The sequence below is a fragment of the Tachypleus tridentatus genome, chromosome 11, assembly GCF_004210375.1.
Source record: "Tachypleus tridentatus isolate NWPU-2018 chromosome 11, ASM421037v1, whole genome shotgun sequence".
In the NCBI taxonomy this organism is placed as follows: domain Eukaryota; kingdom Metazoa; phylum Arthropoda; class Merostomata; order Xiphosura; family Limulidae; genus Tachypleus; species Tachypleus tridentatus.
The window spans coordinates 95,489,444-95,504,857 of record NC_134835.1 but is presented as its reverse complement, the minus strand read 5'-3'; the positions used below and the strand labels follow the sequence as shown (position 1 = coordinate 95,504,857).

General features: G+C 33.8%; 1 protein-coding gene across 1 annotated transcript in view; it reads left to right on the top strand.

The window, feature by feature from the left end:
* The first annotated feature begins 9,917 nt into the window (after nt 1-9,917).
* LOC143232826 (zinc finger protein ZIC 1-like) overlaps nt 9,918-15,414 on the top strand; it is a 101,023-nt gene continuing 95,526 nt past the window's right edge. Inside the window, exon 1 of the transcript XR_013017801.1 lies at nt 9,918-10,175. The gene's annotated coding sequence lies outside the window, so the exon portion shown is untranslated. The remainder of the gene's footprint in view (nt 10,176-15,414) is intronic.

The following is a 15,414-nucleotide window of genomic DNA, read 5'->3' as shown; positions in this document are numbered from 1 at the left end:
GAAATAGAATAGAAGATCTATGATAATATTATTGACGGATATTCCGAACACTAATTAAACTTTCTTTCAATAAACTTGGGAAATTTCACTGCTCATTAATCTAACACTCACATACTTGTTAGAAGAAGACGTAATTAATAGAAATCACAAAGTAGGAATGTAGGATAATTCTTCAGAGGATTTACTAACTTCACGTATCATTCAGGATCTCAGTATCGCCTCTACTTATTGCCAGTTTTTCATCTGACTTCGTGACTAATGAGGTCTCCTTTACAATTTATTTACAGCCAGTTGTATAAGTTTGAAGATATTAAGGATTACTATGTTATGGTGCTAATAATATGAGCCATTAAGGTACTAAGGAATAAAACATTACATTACACAGAAGGAAGCACTACAAACCTACAGGACAGGACCGTTAGATTGGAAGAAAGCACTACAAACCTACAAGACCGGACCGTTAGATTGGAAGAAAGCACTAGAGTATTAAATATAATAGAACCACACTATAAGGAAATACAAATATTTGTAGATAACATAACCATAGTAATAAAAGAATTATAGTACCATAAATTAAAACACACACTAAATAAAATACATTATGGCAGTTCTAGAGAACGCAATTCGTTAATACAGTGTTAGAGGAAACAATAAACTTCACCACTACAGTACTAGAGAATACAATAAACGTCGTTACTACATCGCTAGAGGGCACGTTAACACACATCATTACAGTATCAGAGAAATTGTAGAAAACACCATTAGAGTGATAGAGGATGTAATAAAATAAACACTTACAGTGCTAATGGTCGAAACAGCATTCTAACTAAAAGGTTTGTTTGAAGCTAAGCACAAAGCTACACAATGGGCTATCCGTGCTCTGCCTACCACGGGTATTGAAACCTGATTTCTACTGTTGTAAGTCCAAAGACAAAGCTCTGTGTCACTGTGGAACTAACTGAAAGGAAATATTGGAATGCGTGTTGTGGCAAATTTCTCGCATGCAGTTTCCGGGGTAGCAGTTTCGTTATCTGTCTCCACAAATTTCATGGTATTAGTTTGTTAGACAGTAAATTTCCTACTTCTTATGCGAGATAGTATATCTCTCTACCGAATGTATATATGATGTATATATGTTAATCTTGAACCTTTTACACAATCTTTAGAGTATTGGTTCATTCCATAATAAATAATAAACTCCTTACATAATTTCTAATTTATAGTTTATTCCGTGGTGAATATTGAACTGCTTGCACAGTGTTGAGAATACCATTTTATTCATGGTGAATCTTGCACTGTTACACGTTTTCCCGAGCACCTTTTTATCCATAGTGGTTCTTGCACTACCTATATAATGCTGAGAGTGCCATTCATTCATAGATAATTTTGCACTATCTACGCACGCAGTCTCTAACGTATTATTTATTTCATTTTATTGATGATGCATCTTTTACTGTCTGCACGATATTGAAAGCGTTTTGGTAGTAACTATCGGTATCCTACAACTTCAATAATCCAGTTGAAGCTAAATTTGAACACCGTCATTGACTAATCTAACATCAATACACATCTACTGTCATATCATAATTAAAAAGTTCTTGAATTTATTATTTTATTAGAAGTTACAGTTTTTACAGTAAGGAAAACTAGTTTTTAGAATAGTTATAACGTTTCGATCATTGTTAAGTACATAAATTTTAATGATAAAGAATATTTATAGTATTTAAATCAACATTCAACAATCTTATAATTGATAATGGTTACTTATCGCTAAACAAAAAAAAAAAAAGACGAATAAAAATGAAAGTGTAGAAATGTTGAGCGAAATATTTGCATAAGAATGTATAGAGAAATAATGATCAGAAACATATAGATATATGTCTGGGTTATACATCGCAGGACAAAGAAGGATCACCGAATCTTTTCAACATTCCAAAATATAAGAACAACTTAAAGTGCAATTTTCTTTATGTACATTAGAAAACTTCTTAGATTAATTCAGTGAAGAAACATGGTAAACACTAAACAATAAGAAGTCTATAAAACAAAATGTCATACTCAGCACAAGTAAAAGGCGTAAAACTTCTTAGAAACGAACAAAGACGTTGTCATACAAAGAACTAATAAAGGATAATCGATTACGATTTTATCATAGTATGATTCCTTAATGGTTACTATATTGAATGATTCGGCTAAGTTTACTCAGTCAAACAAAAATTGAACAAACTATAAAATATTTTATTAAAAGAAAAATTATTACGCTTAACCCTTTTCAATTTTTTTGCAAATAACCAAATATGAACCCTAAAATCTACGGTCTAATATCTAAAGTCCACAAAAACCCAATAACCTAACGCCTAATTATGTCTTCTTATAACTCTTTAAACTACAACCTTGGTAAATTGTTTAGTTGATTGAAGTTAAGCACAAAATTACACAATGGATAATCTGTGCTCTGCCCACCACAGGTATCTAAACCCAGTTTCTAGCGTTGTAAGTCCGCAGAAATATCGCTGTGCCACTTATGGACCCTTGGCAAATACTTCGACTGGATTTTAAACCTTATCTTTCCAAAATAAGCACCCAATTCAAATACACTTCAAATCTCCTACAACACTTACATCGTTTAAACGGTAACGTCATTATGTTGTAAACTTATTCCCTCAAACCGCTTGTCATGAGGCCGTTATACAACTTACTGTAGGAATTACTCCATAAGGCCGAAAAAACAGGAGAATCAACATAAAACACGAACTATTACAACTAGCCATTAGCACATTTATTTGCTTTCAGAACAGAGATTCGTACTTCCTGTAGATATACAGACTTGCCATGGGAAATCCCTTATTGAGTACTTTGGCCACTGTTTTCATTTCTTACATCGTGTATAGCAACATGCCATAGTCACTTCTATATATAAGCCTACATTTTGACTTAGATATATAGATTGTTGTTTTTTTACAACATTTCTTGCCAGGATGTAAACATAATTCCTTCAACACATAATCATCCCACACAAAGACATACGATTTGGAATTGAAAGTGCGATAATTATCCAGCCTTTTTACATAGATGAAACAGAACGTGACTTAAACATCAGGTTGAAAAACAACAACAACAAAATTACTTTTCCGGAGTCCATAAACAAAAACAATTGCAGTGCGTCTGAACAGAATGTAACCGTACTAACACATAATCCTCATATTAACAGAAAAAAGTCAGAGAAGACTTATTAATAAAATATAACAAACGATACTATTAATTCTTGAATTCAAATTGTTGAAAGAAATCGAACCGACTATGCTACATAAATAACGTGTAAATCATCAGGCAAACAAAATAACAGAATACGTTACGTGTATAAAATACATCTTCATATTCATATCTATAAGTATTATGCCATACTATTATATCAATACATACAGAAAACAATGTCGAGAGTATATTTTAACCTTTATATACACAATCAGTGATGTCGAGAAAACCCACTTGTAGAGAAATTTATATGCAAAAACGGCTCGTTTGGGTCGAGAAAATATTTTACATAGAAGAGCGAACAACGTTTACACCTTCTTCGGTCATCGTCAGGTTCACAGGTTTTGTTTTTTTTCAGTCCGCAATGTCCACTTTTTCCAAGCACCTGCCTTAAAAAAATTAATTACTCTTCGCTGCTACAAGACAAGTTTCGTGATGGCGATCCTTTCAACCGTTTGAGATAATTAGTCACTTCGGCCTTTAGGTTCTGCCACTACAAGAGTAAGTTTTCCACACCTTTGTGACAACATACTTAAAACATGAGGTTACACAAAAACATTTCCTTGTAGGAAGACTGAAATTATTAAAGACAACTTGAGATGTGAAGATATACTGAAGGTACTGGATTCTAGGATTTAAAGTGATTAGAAATTATAATTTATTCCGTTATTACGACACACTTGACATTTTTAACGTTTAAATAAGATAACAGTCAAATTTCTTTGTATCCATACAATTTAGTTTTTATAATAAAATTACGTGGTTAATAAAATATCCATGTCAAAGCAATTTATGCAACACAGTTCTGTCACACTTTAATGTTTCGTACACTCAAGCCTTTTTTATTCATACTAAAATAATTTAGTATCTACTAAAATTTTATACTCTAATATTGCTAAAGTACGAATAGTATTTAAAAACAAATTACACGATTTGTGTAGCCTAGTTTTTTTTTGCACTATTTTATAAAACATACTTTTTAACTTTTATATGCAAAAACGGCTCGTTTGGGTTGAGAAAAACGGTTTGGGTTTTCTCAACCCAAACGAGCCGTTTTTGCATATAAATTTCTCAACAAGTGGGTTTCTCGACATCACTGATACTTTTTAACTGTAACGTACTTCTTTTTAGATAATATTTTCACTAATCTTGCATCTGATAAGAGATTTGTCAATATGTTTTCAATTTACATAGAGACCCTGACAGAGCCTGTTGGTTAGAGTTCTCGATTGCTGTGCTCGCCCTTTCAACAGTGGAGACATTGTTATGTGACAATCAGTCCCACTATTCAATGATAAAAGAGTAACCCAAGAATTGGCTGTAGGTGCTATTTACTTGCTGCCTTCCCTTTTGTCTGTAACTTCTAAATTATGGACAGCTATCGCAAATAATCCTCGATTAGCATTGCGCAAGTTTCAACAAAGCAAAACCATTGATATAAGTGCATGGGCTAACTGATGGCAAACATAACACGGTATTGCAGTTGTCATTTGATTATGGTAATGGTTTTCTTTCAGTTCCAGGCGAATAATCTACTGCTAATTTGTAAAATATTTGAAAATTTCTGAAGTTGGAAACACGTAAATGTTTCAGTCCTAAGAGACACTCTAGTACACTCGAAGCCTAGATTTCAGTACGATAAAGTAAGTACTAAACTGAGTATAGGTTTCATTATGAGATATTAAGTGCCAGCTGACTGCTTATAAGTTTTTGCATGAGGTAAGATAAGTTTAGCTAATAGTTTCCTGGTTTCAGTAGAATATCGTAAGTCTGTGGTAGCTGACAGTTTTTTGATTCCCGTTTGGTGGTATAAATGCTATAATCGACAACTTGTTGGTTTTTGTATGAGACAGTAAATTAATCTTAGTTGGTGTATTTGATATGAGTTTTAATATGTGACAATAGGTACGCATACGCTAGAAAAAATCTTTTAATTAGATAAATATTATGATATGAATATATAGACAATAATAAAAAAACATACTATTTATTTATCTGTCTTCGTTTACATCAGAATTTGGGTACTTGATGATTATTAGCGTAGATTGAAACCTCAAGCATAATCTAAAAATATTATGATGATGCTGAATATCACAAAATTGGACTATTTTTTTAAAAAATTCTTAAATATAAAAAATGCCTTAATTTCGTTTTTGATAGGTTTTAAAATTTTAATTTATTTTTTAAAATATTTAAGTTTGTACCATTTGATTCCTTGTACTAAATGAGAACATAACTCAAGTCAATTAAACATTGTTTTCAAACAAGAAGAATAATAACTTTTCACTTTAAAGCTCCGAAATGAAACGTAAATAACACTCATATGTATTTTTTTTTAATGAAAACATTCTCAAAAATTCCATTTAGTCACATTCTGTCCCAAGTTATCAATCGTTTGGCAATTAGAAAATTGATAAGAAAAGCCGTAAATAAATGAATCTATTTGAAATTATATGTCTATTTCGATCGTTAATAATGCGGCACAAATATTGCGTATATATGTATTATCATTTCTTGTTCTGTAAAACATATTAAACAGTTGAGAACTCCATTTGATTAAGAGATGACACAACTTATAATCCTTAGTCTCGGCTCTTGTAATTTACTTATTGTACTTTTTTGTATTCTTGAAAACATTCCTGCTACTGTTATGAAGATAAGTTTGAAAAAAAATAATGTGCAGAGTATATAATTCAACAAACCAATATCTAAAAACACTAACTTACAGCCTGAAATCGAATCTGTGTAAAGAAGTTTATTTTAAAAAACACGCTAAATGGTTAGCTAGGCTCTTAACGTTCATAAGGTTAAGTTTTGGTCTATCTTCAAACGTCAATATAAAGGAGTAAATATGGCATAAGTCATGAGCATAAAGGCTAATACTGTTATCTTCGTAACCTACGCAGTGTTTTGTGGCTAAATTTGCAATCTGCGACACTTCATACGTGTCCTATATGTGGATTAAATTAAACTTTCCATCCTGTTTCATGCAAAAATAAAATATACTCTCCCTCACATATGTACATATCTCCTCCCATTTTAGTTACTCGAAAAAATCCAAAACAGACAAAACATATTGACTAATAAACCAATATATTGCAATTTTTAAGTAATACGTAAGATTACTAATTGTAAATCTTTACTTATAATAATTTTAATTCCTAATACTCCTGACAAAGTACAATGATAGCCATTCACGGATTAAAAGCCCTTTGGCGGACCCGTTCGAATCCTCGTCACACCAAACCTTTCAGCCATGAGGACATTATAATGTGACAGTCAATCCCATTATTTGTTGGTGAAAGAGTAGCTCAAGAGTTGGCAGTGGGTGGTGATGACTAGCTGTCTTCTCTCTAGTCTTACACTGCTAAATTGGGGACGGCTAGTGTAGATAGCCCTCGTGTAGCTTCGCGTGAAATTAAAAAACAAACAAACAAAAAAAACCCTTTAAGCTCTTTCAAAAGTCCAATTTTGTGAGTCTTGTTAGACTTCACACATTTTATTTAGTTTGAGACCCTCTGTCATTATTACATTAGTTCAACTAAGCTATGCCATTTTTTATATTCTTAGTTCTTATCATTAAGCATTTACATGTTTGTCAGAAGAAACTTGTGTATTCCGTGTTGTATTTTATTGTCATTCATCTCTTCTATGTGATATCTACATGCATCTCTAAGTTTAAATACGAAATAGTCTCCTGCTGGAACAACTTTAAGTCTTCGGATTTACAGATAGCCTGATGTGGCTTCAATGTGAAAAAAACACTCATACATACAATACGAAGTATGAAGTAAATACAAAAAAATGACTGAAATCTGTGTAAGGAAAAACTAACTTAAAGTTCAACACTTCAGGAACAAACTTCATCGTTCCATCAAAGCATTTTCTTTGACATCGATATTAACCAGTTCACTGTATTTTAAAATGTTATAACGTTGCAGCGGGTTTTTCTTCGTTGTTGTTATTATCCTAAGTAAATAGTAAATTAGCCTTTGCTGAAGACAAACAATTTCTGCTACAGATAAGACCACAAAACCTGGTCATGGCAGTTTTGAGTTCAGCCAGAGACTTTTTAAAATCCGACTTCCAATACTCTAGTTTTCAGAAGTCATACATCAAGGCTTTTTGTCTGAGGTATTACAACTATACCTACAAACTCAATGAAAAAGAGGAATGCGTTAGCTTTTTGTTGCTTGGGTAATGTAAGTAACTTTGTCTTAACCACGTAAACCGGTCACATTCAAATTATCTCTTTCTTAACCTGAAGATGACTTAGGAAAGTTGAAACATTGTTCTCTCCTTGTCAATAAAAGTGTTAATACTCATACCAGCCGTTCTGAGATATATTTTTATTTCAAGTGGGTTTCTCGTCATCAAGAATTAACTGGTTTGTTTCATCTTTGTACCATTCTATTTTGTAGAGGCTGGAAACTAATTAGAAAACACAGCTCTTTCTTGATTGGTTTGACAATTTCTTACTTATTCCCCATTTTAAAGTTCTTTTGAGTTTTTAGATATCTTTTAATATTTTATATTAAATGTTTAGTTTTTTAGCGAATAATGACTAAATTACTTCATTTTATGTTATTTCATAACATTTGTATCCCGTTGTAATGAGTAAATACTGAATTAGTACTAAGAGCGTGCACTTAAATAACAGAATATTACAGATTGAATAGTTAACCGATCTCTATTATAGACTCAAAGTTTATTACTGCTTTTGAAACACAGTATATACTGGAAAAACGTCAGCAAAGTGAATCTCATTTGCGACATAATTATGCCGAAAATGTCATTGTTTGAATTTAGCTCAAGCATCGCCGAGCTCTTGGTTACTACCCTCGTAGAGAAAGGCCAATGTACACCTCTTCTACTATTAGATAATGTAGCTTTAATGTTATTGATATTTCACTTGTTCTTACTATGGATTTTATTTCGGCGACAATATTCACGCAAGTTCAAATTGGTTTTATTAGCTATTAATTATTGATTTATTAAGGCTTGACATGTCAGTATCTAATGATGTATACTTTGTAGATGTAATCTTCATAATGATATCTTGTAAAAGAAAACCATATTTTTGATGATGTGGTGAGAATGCTCGTCCTCCAATTATTTTGTTATCATGCGGGATTTAGAATAATACTGTGGAGTTGTTTGCCAACATATATTTTGTTTGTGTAATGCAATTTTAACAACGATGGGATGCAATTATTTATCTTCCAAGTATTTATTGTCATTCTATGTTTAAAATGACGTAATGTAACTATTTATACTCCGAGATTGTTTTGATATTCAGTGTTTAGAAGGATGTAATGAAGCTGTATTCCTCCAAATATTTTATTATCATTCACTGTTAAAATGATATTATGAAACTGCTTGTCAAGAAGATATTTTAAAATGAAATTGTTCATAAATTATTCAGAAATGCATCATTAATTATCTGTAATGATAGAAACCCATGTACGTTTAGGATCGTTTCTTTAAACATGAATAATTGCTTTATGGTGACCAATGATACCAGATAATATAGAATATAGCTTAAGAAAATAATTAAAAACAAAACAAAGGTTTTAATAAATTTTTATGTAATATATTTGTTTGTTTCTATAGGATACATATGTTTGTATTTGGAGAATTTTTTACCTTTTCAACATCAATTGTTATATATTCTCTCAATAGCTTCCCGTTGAAATTTCCAAGTTTTATTCCACTCCATCTATAGCAATCACTTTAATTATTATAACTTTATCTCATTCATTATTGTTTCGAGAAGAACACGACAACAAATTTAAACCCAGTAGAAATGAATGTTCATGTTAAATAAAACACTAGCATTTTATTATAAATATATATATGTGTGTGTGTGTGTGTGTATGTATTAAATATCGTGTTTATTAGTTACTTATGAGTATGTACTACTGTCTGTATGTAGTAGAGAAAGATGCTGTGATAATAAATCTATCAATTTAAAATAACAAGTAATTATATCGTGGGTAAAAAAAAATCTCTTCACACTTACAATATAACGTGATAAAACGTTTCTAACCAACTCTCCTAAATCATGTAATATTCATACATGACAATAAATATATATATAAAATTATTAATAAGGCTCACACTTGGCAAAATATCTAAACACAAACAATAAATGCATGTTTTACTATGTGGAACCTTTACAGATTTTGAATAACGAAATTAGAAATATTCATAAAAATTATCTACCACTATCCATCCAGATATTTTTCATTGCGCATGACACAAAGTTTTAGCGTCTTACATTCAAATTTTATTTATTATGTGGAATATTGTAGGTAGGAGCATCAATTGATGATGACCGCCGTTTAACGATTAAACTACTTTTTGTTCATGTTATTCCAATTATAATAGCATGAACTCTTACCTAGTAATCTATATGTTAATAGTATATAAGTTTTAAGTTCTGAAATCTAAAAACAATATTTGAAGAAATCTAGAATTTTCCCTGTTTTAACACGTTACACATTTTCTTTCAGCATGTCATCATCCCTATTTTGTCGACCACCCCTTGAGAAAGTACGAACTTAAACGCAAATTACTCTATAAAATCGTCATTGGTCAGGTAAACCATATTTATTGTTGTATTCAACTTCGCTTGGTTACAGAGTTATCGAATAGAAAATAAGACTTCTCCTGCTTCACCCACCTGTCACATGCCCTCTTTCGTAATTCGTTAATAGTTCAGACTTACGTTTAATTATATATTATCTATAACCAATAGAAACGCAAATCACGTGCTGTATAACATTGTGTTCTGAACAGTTAAATGCCAATTTCACTCAAAGTACGAACAATTTTACCGTGAGAAAGTTAACAGCTATCTTTGACCAATTTGTAAAGACTATTGTCGGACAGTTAGAAAGCCAGAGTATTATTGAGAGGTAAGTGAATTTGTCAATTTTTTGGATATTGTTAATATATATTGTTTAGAGCATTATTTAATTAAATAAAAATTATTAATTGCGATAGTTTTACGTTGTATAAAAGTATTAGGGGTTAACTCTATTTGACAAGTCCCGGCATGGCCAGGAGGGTTGCGGGTTCGAATCCCCATCACACCATATATGCTCGCCCTTTCAACCGTTGAGGCGTTACAAAGTAATGGTTAATCCCACTATTCGTTGGTAAAAGAGAAGCTCAAGAGTGGACGGTGGGTGGTGATGATTAGCTACCTTCCTTTTAGTCTTACGCTGCTAAATTACAGATAGCTAGCGCAGATAGTCATCGAGTAACTTTGCACGAAATTCAAAACAAACCAAACTCTTCAACAACCGAGAGCGAGAAAAAATATTTTTGAAAAGAATTATATTTCTTGTTTTTCATGTTTATTCTATGTGTGTAAATATAAAAGCAAGTAAAGTGTAAAAATAAGAATATTTTAGGTTAGTTAAGATTAAATTAAGTAAAATAGATAACAATAAAATAAAAATGTTTCACGAGGCACATACGCGAGCTGCTTGTACTAGTTGTAGTGGATAATGTAATTCGATTGCGTAATGTGAGTTGCACACAACCCGAGTGATTTACAACTTATAAGCACGCGGACAGTAGTCGCGGTTCAAAGGGCAATATATTTTAAATATAAATAGATGCATACTGTTACGAACTTCTAGGCTAAACGAATGTGGTTTTATATTATAATATGAAGTAATTATAGAAAAAAAATAGGGTAATTTGGATTTATTTCATTTTTTTTCTGTGTGAAATATTAAATGAAATATAGTAAGACGGGACCAGAAGAGAGGTCAGGTGAGGCCTTTTCTGCTGACAATCTACGATTGCATTTATTTTCTGGCTGTAATTTTATATATTAAGTATAGTTTTTACATACTTATTTTCTGATTATGCTTTTTACGATATCGGTTACATTATACTACACATTTTACAGATACATTTCAATATTCTAGTTATTTATTAAGTTAAAGTTTTGCTCTATCAAATAATTCTTATTTACAAATTGTACATTTAGGTCTAACAAACTGATTTGTTTCAGGTTCTATAGCAAGTTTTATTCAAATTTAATTTAAGTTACAGACTTTTTTTTCCTCAGTGTGGATTCCTGTACGTGGTGAGGGCACCTGCCAGGGAAGGTTCTGTTCTTTCAGTTTACCTCCTCTGGGATCTAAACATCCACCCACGTGTTTGCCGTGTGTGGCGACGCTTAAAGTGGAGGAGAGGATCCTGGTGGTTGATGGGTACAACCCTAATACACCACTTTGGCCTTGAATTCCTGCACACGGGCGGCCTTAGGGTGCCACCCCTTGGATCAATAGGCTAGTCAACCAAGTACCAGTGTTGGATGTTTTCAACAGGTGGACATTGTATCTAATGCTGGTGTTTGGGTATAGTGCTCACGAAACCCTGGCTTTGCTGCGGTGTCCTTGTTTGACATGGTAGTGCGTCCCTTCGTAGGGCTCCATGGTGTGTGGGGTTAATGGGCACTGAAATTTCCCTTTCTTTATTATGGATAATCCAATTAAAACTTAATAAAATAGTGAAAACCAGTCTATAGGAAAACGACCACGTCTTAGAGATTCTGAGCAGCAATCCTCACCATCTGTACCACCTGTTGTACCTCACTTTCTTATATTGCATTCATTTTCAGACAACCCTTTAGGGCAAATGTCTCTCTTTTTCATTCAGAATGGACTAGAGGGACTTGCTGGCTCTCCAAAGTCAGTAAAGAAGCTTCAATCTGGTGACATATTGGTGAAAACATACACATCTCAACACAGTGAATTCCTCTTGCATTCAAAGGCAATTGGGGATATACCTATTGAGGTTACACCTCATGCTACTTTCAATTCGTCACGAGGAGTTATTGTTCACAGGGATTTGAAAAACATCCCAGAGTCAGAGATTCTCGCTGATTTCTCCACCCAAGGTGTTTTTACAGTGAGGCGTATCTCCACTCGCAAAAACGGAATTATGATGCCGACCAATATCCTCTTTCCGACATTCACATCACCACGTCCACCTGCCACCATCAAGATAAGTTATCTTAATTGCAGAGTACAGCCGTACATTCCAAACTCTCTCCGATGTTTCCCGTGTCAGTGGTTTGGTCACTCAGAGACGTGATGTCATGGTTTCTTGACGTGTGCTCTTTGCGGTCGCAAGGACCGTGATACCTACGAGTGTGAAACAATGGCTCTCACCTGTCCTACTTTCGTTCTTGCCCTAAATGGTTGGAAGAAAAAGAGGTGCAATGTTTAGAAAGGACTCGCAACATTACTTATCCTGAGGCTCGCAACTTGCTGTCCACCACTTCTTCTCGGACACATGCTGCTGCACTTCGTTCCATTACTACAATGGGAGTGCAGACAGATCTCTCTATGCCTTCAAAAGAATCGTTTTCAAAACAGTCTTTTGACCTCCATGGTTAAAAAGGTTGAATCAACTACAACACCCACATCTGTCCCATCCATACATTCCAACAAATACCAAGATACCCTTCCTTTGGTTTTTGATACAGGCATTTCCTTGGATACATCTTCTTCTTCTCCCACCCCATGATGCAAAACGATCATTCGTTCACGTCCTCAGTCGCTGGAATCCTCTTCTAACAGCAAAGACCTGCCCAATTTACCTAGGGCATTTATATCGTGCTTTTATTCGATCGAAACTCTACTATGGATCATTGGTCTATGGCTCTGCCATGACTTTGGCCTTAAAGATGCTGGACCCCATTCTTCATCATCGGGGATTTTGGCTCTGCACTGGGGATTTCTGCACTTCCCCAGTTCAGAGCTTATACGTAGTCTCACGAACCCTCTTTGTACCTCCGCCGTTTGCAACCATCTTTACTATATGCTTCGAAACATCATTCATTACCAAAGCACTCTACCTGGGGTTGTGTGTTCCTTCCTTGGTGGGTCATACTTTTTCAGAACAGATTGTCTGCTATTGCGCATTTTGGCCTTCGTATCCAGACCCAGTTGGATGAATTGGGTCTGTCGTTGGATAACATTGCTGTATCCACTGGTCAGCCCATCCCACCGTGGCTTTTTACAGTCTCCAAATGTGACCTATCTTTCAAGCCATCTGAGAAAAGCAGACCCTCCTGATTGAAAATGCTATCTGTTATTTGCTGAACATCCTGAAATAGGAATGGAAGGATCTTTCAAACCATCCTTCCATTCCTATTTATACACATGGTTCAAAATCAGGTGACTGCGTGAGCTCTGCCATGGTTTGTTGTGGTTTGATAGTTGTGCACAGAATCCCTTTTACAGCTGTTGTGTTCACTGCTGAACTGTATGCCATTTCTCTTGCCTTGGATCACGCAGTACTCAAATTGCACTATTTATACTGACTCGCTTAGTTCTCTACTGGTCCTGGAATCGCTTCCCGTTAGTTCACACCCTGTTCTCGCCGATATTCAAAACCGACTGGCCCAATTATCTTTAACATCTACCTCTATCCAGTTTTTTGGGATACCGAACCACGTTGGTATTCGTGGGAACGAGCTCGTCAACATCGCGTCTAAATCTATCTGCTCTGGCACTATCACCACTGTGCCTGTTCCATACATGGACTATGGTCTTGTATTCAAGGCTTACCTCTGTGCCAGTTGGCAGTCGACTTGGAATGAGCAACGTGACAACAAGCTTTCCAAATAAAACCTTATATTGGAGTTTGACCGTCTTGCTTCCGTAAGGATTGGAAAGAGGAAGTTGTTCTCGCAATTTTTTAACTCATCGTTTTCTTTTATCTGGAACTGATGCACCAATATGCTTTCTGTATAACACTGAGGTCACAATAAGCCACATATTATTTTCTTGCCGTTGTTATGACTCAAAACGACGGCACCATTTTAACCATCTTCTGTCCCAAGGTTTGTCCATAACGTTAGACAGTGCTATTGGTGATGGTGATACTGTCCACCTTGGAAGTATTTTAGTTTTTTAAAGGCTATTAGATTTTTTAATGCCATTTAAGTTTTCTAATTTATACATTAAACCTTTTTTAATGTGATCCCCTTTTAAGAATCAAAGTACATCTAGTTCGATTTGAAATAAGAAAATGGCCGTAACATCAAAATACTCGAAACCAGGACTTGGAAAGGGAACCTTCATGTGACTAACCTGCTCTTCAAAACTACCTGTTAGTCATCCTGGCGAGTTATTATTAAAATGTTGCTACAAGCCTTTTATAAGTTGCATTACTTTACTTTATTAAAATGGCCATGATGCCAAATAACTTGAAACCAGGACTGGAAAGGCCAACTTCAGGTGACTAACTCTGCTGTTTGAACTACCAGTTAGTCATTCTCGCAAGTTATAATTAAAATTTTGCTGTAAGTCTTTTAAAACTTTTATTAATTTCTGAAAATGGCCATAACGTAAAATAATTCGGAACCAGGACTGGAAAGGCCAACTTCAGGTGACTATCGGTGGTTTTTGTACTTACCTGTTAGTCTTTCTGGCGAGTTATGATAGTTACAGTTATGCTACAGAAAGTCCTTTACAACTTGTATTACTGTAGTTTTTCTCTTAACGCTGTAGACTAGATTTAAACGTTGGTTTTATCCTTTTTAACTTTGTTTTATTTTACTTTAATTTCCTTTTATAACTTTCCTAATTTTACTTTAACCTTTTACTGGATGTTTGGCACAGACAGCTTAACTGCTTTGTGCCATAAAACTTCAAATCAACCAACTACAGACTTTTTCATATTTGATAAAATATGACTATTGATTGATAAAGCTACCCAACTTTCTAAAAGAAAGTTAGGAGATTGAGCCTTTTAAAATATTAACAATTTTATAAAAATAATTAAATGCATACCTTAAGAAGTGGTATTATGAAATTTTAACAGTTCTATGTCATTAGTAACATCATATCTTTTTGTAGATCGGTACAGCGACAAAAACAAAATGGCAACGCTTTGTTTTATAAGTAGAAAACGACGTTATATTTGAACATCATCATGCATTAGAGATGGTTTAAGTCTAAGGCTATTCAAGATCACATTGATGAGAACTTTATAAGTAAAACATTTGTTGTAGACAGTTCGTACAGATTCAATGATGCAAACTTTTCTCTCAAAATTCATTTTGAGAAGATGCACACATTGAATTTCCAGTAGATCATATAATGCTGACTAAACATAGTCTTG